This window comes from Athene cunicularia, assembly GCF_003259725.1.
Source record: "Athene cunicularia isolate RWA chromosome 26 unlocalized genomic scaffold, athCun1 chr26_part2, whole genome shotgun sequence".
In the NCBI taxonomy this organism is placed as follows: Eukaryota; Metazoa; Chordata; class Aves; order Strigiformes; family Strigidae; genus Athene; species Athene cunicularia.
This window is the reverse complement of record NW_020799137.1, coordinates 2,234,721-2,242,513: the sequence shown is the minus strand read 5'-3', so window position 1 is coordinate 2,242,513 and position 7,793 is coordinate 2,234,721. Positions and strand designations below refer to the sequence as shown.

The 7,793-nt window shown below is 54.5% G+C and overlaps 1 long non-coding RNA gene across 1 annotated transcript; it reads right to left on the bottom strand.

Annotated features, from left to right (window-relative positions):
- Positions 1 to 5,656: 5,656 nt before the first annotated feature.
- On the bottom strand, positions 5,657 to 7,772 carry LOC113488990. Its single transcript, XR_003399996.1, has 2 exons — positions 7,350 to 7,772; positions 5,657 to 7,026 (listed from the first exon to the last, which is right to left on the bottom strand). It is a non-coding gene; the product is annotated as an uncharacterized LOC113488990 (long non-coding RNA).
- Between the last annotated feature and the right edge of the window lie 21 nt (positions 7,773 to 7,793).

The window sequence follows — 7,793 nt, the reverse complement described above, 5'->3', positions numbered from 1 at the left end:
TCGGGTTAAACACCCCCGGGGACAGGGAGAGAGCGCTCACGGTGCGGGGTGGGGAGACAGCCAGCAAGCACCTGGGCGAAACCATCGGGAGAAGGCGGGAGGAAGCGGCTTCAACCACCCGCAGGGCCACAGGAGGGAGCTGGCGGACAGGGCAGGGCGGGGAGGGGGCACTGCACCCGCCTGGGTCCTGCGGCACCCCCGGGTGGCTCCACCAGCACCCGCGGCTGTCGTGGTCCCCTCAAGGGTTCAAAGCCATTTGGGGCCATTTCCAGCCCCCAGCCAAGCCCCGGTGCCAAAATGTCCCCTGGTAAGGACAACCGGGGGAGGGAGTAGCTGCCACTGTGGGGCAAGCCATGAGGCACCAGCAGTCACCTCCTGACTAAACGGGGATAAACCGGGGAAAAAAAAATAACTGCAGATGTCAGAAAACCCCACAAACTTCCCAGGTGACATGGGACTGGGACCCTGCCAGCCCGCAGGACACTGCCAGCCCTCTCATGCCCTGAGGAGAAACCTCACCACAGGGGTGGCCGGCAGCCACTGGGCCTTAATGGCGCCGAGTGTGGGCAGAGAGGGACAGGGTCTGCTGCCACCGGTGTCCCGGGCTGTGGGGACATGGGGACGTCCTGCTCCTGAGGGAAACGTGCGATGTGCCCCGCTGAATTTGCAGCTGCCTCACAGGCCGCTGGCATGGCTTTGCCCCACATGAGTCAGTTCCTCACGAGACGCCTCAGCTTCCCCGGTTTGCAAAGGGCAGGACAATGGCAGGAGGGGAGCTGGCTGTCCCTCAGGGTGTCTCACGTGTTGGGGGTCATCAGAAAAGGGATAATTGCCACCCCCAGCTCAGCCTCCTGGCCAGGGTGGCTCTTGCCATCCCCTCAGGGTCACGTCCTGGTTTGGCAGGATCATGGCTCCTGCCAAGCATTCAGAGAGAGGTTTGGAGAGCCTTTCGGGACACAGGAGGATTGGAAGCACTCAAAGAAAGGGATGAAAAATTATAAAGCAGGTGCATGTCTGCAAAACCAGCCTGTTTTGGGCAGACAGGGCTGACAGCAGAGGGCAGCACAGGCTCGTCGCTGGTGCCTCACCACAGGGCCTGGCCTGGCACCTGGGTGCTTTGCCCTGACCCAACCTGTCCTTGCTCCTTCCCTCACCATCAGCTGCTCTCGGGGTACAGGGAGATATTTCAGGGGGCAGAGTGAGCCCAAGACCGTGGCGACGAGCTCAGGATCTCTGACAGCTTTCGATTTTGAATTAGAATGAAAACTGAGAGAGAAGAATCAGTTCCTTTTCCCAACTCAAAGCTGAAGTGGAGAAGAGAAACTTAAGAACTGACAAAAAATAGAGCATTTCGAGGTACCCAGCTGCAGAGAGATCACTGCCATCCTAGTCAGGGGGTGCAGTGTTGGACTAGCAAAGTTTCCAGAAAGGTGCTGGTTCATCCAGGGTGGAAACGCTGTTCCTTCCACTCAGAGTTAAAAACCTGTGGGCTACAAGGTGTGACAAACAGGGTTCTTGCAGATCACTTCATCCCGTAACACAGCTGCAAACATTGAGAAATAGAAACCATCCTGCATCAGAGCAGGAGCCCTCAGTGTCAGCAGGAGGCCGAGCACGCCAGAGAGTCTGTGTCCATCTGTCCTAGAGTCATGGCGATTCACACTCCATCTTCTCATGCTTCATTTATTGACTTTATCAAAGACTTTGTCTGGAAACACCCTGCTAGAGCAACAGAAGTTCCTCCAGCTGGGCAAGAGAAGGTGGCTCACTGCCTCCACTCTGCCCTCACCCTGCTCCTCTCCCCACAAAGTGAGAAAACCCCCCCAGAGGATGGGGGAAAAAGACTGACATCCAAGTCCTCGGCATCCTCAGCTGTGCTTCGATTGGCGTCAGGTCTCAGCTGGTGACGGCAGGAGCCAAATGTACGTGTTTTGGGGGGATCTACAAGCACCCATGCAACACAGGGATGCTGCAGCGAGTGTTTTACTACGCGTAGTAGCTTGGCACAGAGAATACGGCTGTCGTGGCACATCCGTGCCGTGCGGTTGGCAGCATGGGGGCGGTTTCCGTTGGGGTCTGTGCTTAGGAGGCCACACGCGTGTGCCAGGGGGCCCGGCCCTGCCTGCCTGTTTTGGGGAGCCGGGGGGAAGATGAAGACTTTTGGCAGGGGTTGACCTGAAATGACATTTTGCCGCTTCTGTTTTTCTCACAGCTTTTGCAGCAGGGTGAGATCTCCATCCCTGCAACCTTTCAAATGCACACGCGTGCCTGTGTGTCATTTCAGGTTAACTGAAGCGGCTGCTTCAATTTGAAACAGGAGCTGTTGTTTCATTTTTTGGGTTGCTTAACCCCTCCTAACTGTAATAAACACAGTGATTAGGGACACAAAAATATTACCCTGGAGAAAGGGGACCAAAAGCTTGGAAAAGGATGAAAGAAGCACTCCAATCACCCCTTTTAAAAATATGTTTCTTTAGCTGAAGCTGCTAAATTTGACTCAAGTTTACACACTGGAAAGGTTTTGCGGTTGTTGGTTGTGGGTTGGTTGGCTGTTGTTTTTTTTTTTTTTCAGTGAATAAAGTGTTTTTTTCCTCATAAAAACCCCCACCAACTCTCAGCCTGAGTGATACAGTTTCGATGTGTCACGCAGGCAGTGTTAGCGCAGATCCCACTCTCAGGAAAGTTGGTGTAAACCCCAAAACATGAGACTGGTCTCAAGCGGGGCTACAGGTGCCTGAAACCAGCACCTGGCTGCCCCCGCTGTCACAGCATGGGGTTTATTTTTTGGAGGATGTCTGGGAAGGGACAGGTTTCACTTTGGGTTCATGCTGAGGGGGGTGCAGGGCTTTAGTCTCAACACCTGGAGGACTAAATCCCCTGCCTGGGGGATGTGGGGACATCAGGGGTTTAAAGCGGCTGGTCCCAGCCTAAGGGAGGATAGGGCAGGGAAAGGCAGGCAAACCCAAGCTCCACCACAAAAGATCTCCAGCAAGTTGGGGCACTGTGCCTCAGTTTCCCCTCCTGCCCTGTGGAGGTGGTGGCATTGCCACACAGGCCATCAGTGAAAAGCCTTTGGAGACCAACTTCCACCAGGATTCATTCCTGGGGAGCTGAGCCATGGGACACCTGGTTTGCTGATAATTCACCTCATCCTAAGGCAGGTGTTTAAAATAGCTCCAGTGACTCACTGTGCTGAGAAGGGCCAAAGGGTTTGAGACGCCGCCTCGGGGGCAGCTGGATGTTTTTCCTTGTGACAGGACGTGGGGTGAGATGCCACCTCCGAGTCTCCAGCTCTTCAGATCCCTGCGGCGAGCCCGGCCCCCACTCCCCAGGTGTTTTTTCTCCTTGGTGCTCATCTGCATTTTTCCAGCCATGGCAGGGGTTTGGCTGTTGCTCATCTCTCATTCCCAGAAAGGGACGTGCAAAATATAAACATCACTGTTGCTGTGGCTGCAGGCTGCCCTGGCCAGTCCTTTCTGCATCACCCAGCACCTTTGCTGGGGATGGATGGGTACAGGAAGCCACAGGTGTGATGAGTGCTGGCCCTTTGCAAGTCCTCAGCCATCCATGGCACAGTGGTACTCCCAGAATAGGAGGTCCAACAGTCTGAAATCTCATCCTGCTCCTGCTTCATCTTTTTTTTCTGCTTTTTGAAATGTGGGTCCTTCTGCTGACAGCAGAGAGCAATAAAATGTTATGAAATAGAGGTGGGAGCATGATGCTGGCTCCAAATCACTTCCTGCTGGAAAACTCCTGCATCTTCATCCCCTCCTATCATAGCTGACAGCCCCAAAGGGCCGTGAAATGAGGGGTGAAAAGGCCTTTTCCTTTCCCCCAGCCCCTATGCCACAACGTGATGATGTGGAGGGGAGCAGGCATCGACTGCCCATCTTCAGGTCCCCCATCACACCTACCATGGTTCTGTCCCCATGGCAGAGGCCTGGGACACAAGTTTGGTGGCTCTCAGCCCCGTGAAGGCATTACTGCACAGGAAGGCGGCACAGGGATCAAACACAAACCGATCCTTTTCCGACACCCAAACCTTGGATACACCCTGTCACTCTGGCAGGACAAAACGGTACCCGGGCAGTGGGATCTTGCTGGGGGACATGACGGTACCGTTCCCCTCCTGCAGCACAAGCCTGGCAGGGACAAAATCATCAGCAACAGGCGGAAACAAAGTGACTATCAGCACCCCAGCCCCGCACCGGACCTGCTCAGCCTTTCTGCAGCGAGTTTTCTAAGAAACACCGCAGCAGTTAGCGAGCGTTTATGGGAAGGGTGGGCCGAGCTCAGCCCGCAGCCGGGGCGACCGCGATAGCGTTTCAGTGGTGCTGAGGGGGGACAGTGGCCACCTGAGGGGCTCAGGCTCCTCGCGGCAGCAGGCAGTGTGGCGGGGAGGTTTGCTTTCGTGTAAGAGCAGCTTCCCGGATGGTCTGGGGAAAAAGCGAGTGAGAGAGGAGGTTAAATACAAACCACATCTCAAAATAGGCCTAAACTTTGAAGGCGTTTGGAGCTGCACTTCCTGCCTGTAGCAGCCCTAAGGAGATGAAAGATGCAGCTGAGTTTAAAAAAAAAAAAAGGCAAAACAAACAAACGGAGTTAATGCTTTCTGCTGAAGGCAGAGGCACAGCAGTGACACAGCACACCAGGTCAGCCCACGAGGCTGGGACGTGGCTCCAGGACCCCCATTCCCTCACAGGCAGCCCCCTGGCTTGGACAGCAGTGCTGGCAAGCCTGGGGTGAGCCAGGGAGAGGGACTGCTGCCTGGGCATGGGGGTTTTAAGAAAGAAAGCCCTGGGACAAGTCAAGGAAAGGATGGTCCTGTTGTCTGAGATCTGGGGGACTTGCAACGTAACCTGCAGAAGGGGAAACGTGCCCCTTCCTTGTGGCAGACACAGCCCTGCGTGCGAAGCACAGCAGGTGCACCAGGAGGTCAAAGCAGGAACAGGGCTTCAAAATTCAGCACTTTAAAAAAAAAAAAAATCCCAAGCAATAACAAAACCCCAAAACAACACCCCCAAAGCCAAAGCGTAGCAGAGCTGGGAAGCAGGGTTTGACAGTTTGGAGGGTAAAAGCTCGAGCGAAGCGTTACCGCTGCTGACTGATAGCGACCGACTTCTCGTAATCCGAAGATCAACTTCCTCTCGCTCCGCGTTCGCCGCCCGCCAGCGGCTTTCTTCACCCCCCACCCCCCGGCACCCGGCATGCAACACCCACTCTGCGCCAACAGAGCTGGAGCAACAGGATCTGCCTTACTAAAATTTAATTTGGCTGACAACATCCGGCCTTTCACAAGGTCGCTTTGATGTTTGTTTACTTGCCGTCCCCAGCACATGCTCCGCACCAGCCTGCGGATGAATGGAAACGCGAAAGGCTCCACAGCCCTTTGATCTCTCCTCCCAGACCTGCCAGGAGCAGTCGGCCCTGGAAACACCCAGCAGAGGGATGGATCCAGCCTTCCCTGTGGTGCTGTCGGCTGGCTGGTCCTGGTTAACGCTGCTCAGTGAGCCTTTGGGTGGGACCTTCTTCTGAGTTACATCTCAGCTGGAGACAAACTGGTGGTCCCCACAGTAGCCTCACAGTAGCCACCGGTACCTGGCACACTCACAGCATCCTTCATCCCGCCCCACAATAAAGGGATGTCTCCATCATGTCAAGTGGTTTGTTTTTATTTAAAACTGCATAAAAAAAATAAGATTTCTGAATTCCCCTGTACAATATGAACTATTAAGAAAAGACCCGCCGGCTAAACACTTAGTTACATATAAAGACTCGACAGCGCGGACAGCCCGGCCCAGCTCCCCCCTCCCCAGTCCCAAACAAGACACCCGTGGGGGAAAAAACAAAACACATGGCAAGGAAACAACAGCAACCAGAAGTATGTACAGAGACAGCTGGGGAGCAGGCAGCCGCTCCGCACCTCCGCCAGACAGAAACACTGCGGGCTGGGGATGGACACGGGACAGACACGGAGGGAAGACCCAAATGGAAAACCGGGGGATCAGCAGCTGTAGAAGCAAGGCGTGGGTTGGAAACCCACGTGAATTATAAATAAATAAATAAGTTATCCTACCGGCTAGAACTCTCTCTTTAAAAAAAAAACAAATTCATGAAAATAAATTAAAAACTGGGAAAAAAAAGAAAAGTAAAACATTATCACTATTAACAACTGTACATCAAATTTCGCTCCTATATAACTTTGAACACATTTACAGCTCTGTTGGTTTGCATTGTTTGTGCATTCGTGAGGGCACAGGGAAGCAAAGAAACCCAGAAAATCCACGCGATATGGAGGCACGGGAGGTGAGGGGATCGCCTGCTTGGCTCCCAAATGTCTTCTGACCTGTTTTCTTTTTGAAAAGAGGAAATATATACCCAGGTGAGTCTTGGAAAAGCAGCAGAGTAGGAAAATTCAAGTATATCCTCCAGCACAGCCCAGATCTCAACTGAAGGCACTCGAGCACGGTGACAGCGGAGGAGACCCATTCAGCCACGGTACCTGCCCTCCCCCTGCAGTTTTTCCCCTGTTGAAGCTTTTCTTGCAGTAAGGTCTCTGATCCTCTCGCCGTCCCGAATTCAGGTGATCAGGAAGATGTTTGGGAGCCACCGAAACCAGAACCAAAACCAGACCAAAACAAACAAAAAATAATTACTGGCAAGACCAGCAAATGAGACAGGGTCATTCAGATAGAGTCCAGGGCAGCTGGGTTGGATGGCGGCCACCGGAACTTGCAAGACCAGGTTTCCAGCCCAGCTTTGGGACAAGATGTGCGTGTTCCCATCTGATGATCCCTGCTCAGTGCTACGCTTGTGAGGAAGCCTGGTTTTCTTTGCTTCTTATGGCCAGGAGATGCCTGGAGCTGTTTTTTTGCCAGGGTCCTGGGCCAAACCGTGCAGATGGGGTGTCTGCCATCTCCTAGGGCAGGTGAATGCCTTGCAGCCAAGAGTGGTTGAAAACGTCCTCCAGAGACGGTCTGTCTGAAGGCCGCAAGGACAAACACCACCTGATGAGGTGTTGGCACTCTGGGGAGAGAAACCAGAAACCGCCGAACAGTCAGAGAAGGCTCCTGTCCACCTTCCACCACCATCCGCAGTGCCCAGGCTGTGCTGGGTGTGCTCAGAGCTACCCCCAAACCTCCCAATCCAGGAGCCGCTTTGGAGGAGAGCAGGATGGCAGGACACGTGCCACCTCCTCCAGCTAACCGTGGGAGATCAACCTCCTCACGTGCCACCTCCCTCAGCTAACCACAGGAGATCACCCTCCTCCACAACCCTAAGAGCGGGGATGCTCCTGCGCCCGGTGCCATCTCCCAAACCCGTTGCCCACCACGACGCCGGGTACCCACCGAGGGAGATCGGCTGGCGGAAGAAGAGTTGGCCCCTAACAATGTCCTCGTCCTGCTCGAAGGGGACATCCCCGCAGACCATGTCATAGAGCAGGACGCCCAGGGACCAGATTGTTGCTGAACGGCCGTGGTAGCGGTGGTAGCGGACCCACTCCGGCGGGCTGTACACTCGTGTTCCTGCGGGAGACAGGCGGAGCTCGTCAGGCGGATGCTGCCCGCTCCCAGATCCTCACCCGAGCATCCTTGGGGACACGGGGGCTGCACCGGTGGTGGGAGGGACACACACGGTGTGACCCGCCGCCCCCTCGCCAACACGTGACTCTTGTTTACAAACTTTGGGTTGTAAAAAAAAGCCGCCGGTGCCGGAAGAGGGCAGCACGGGCCCGGGGAAGGCCCGACCGTTACATGCAAAAATAAAAAAAGAAAAAAAGGAAAAAAAAAAAA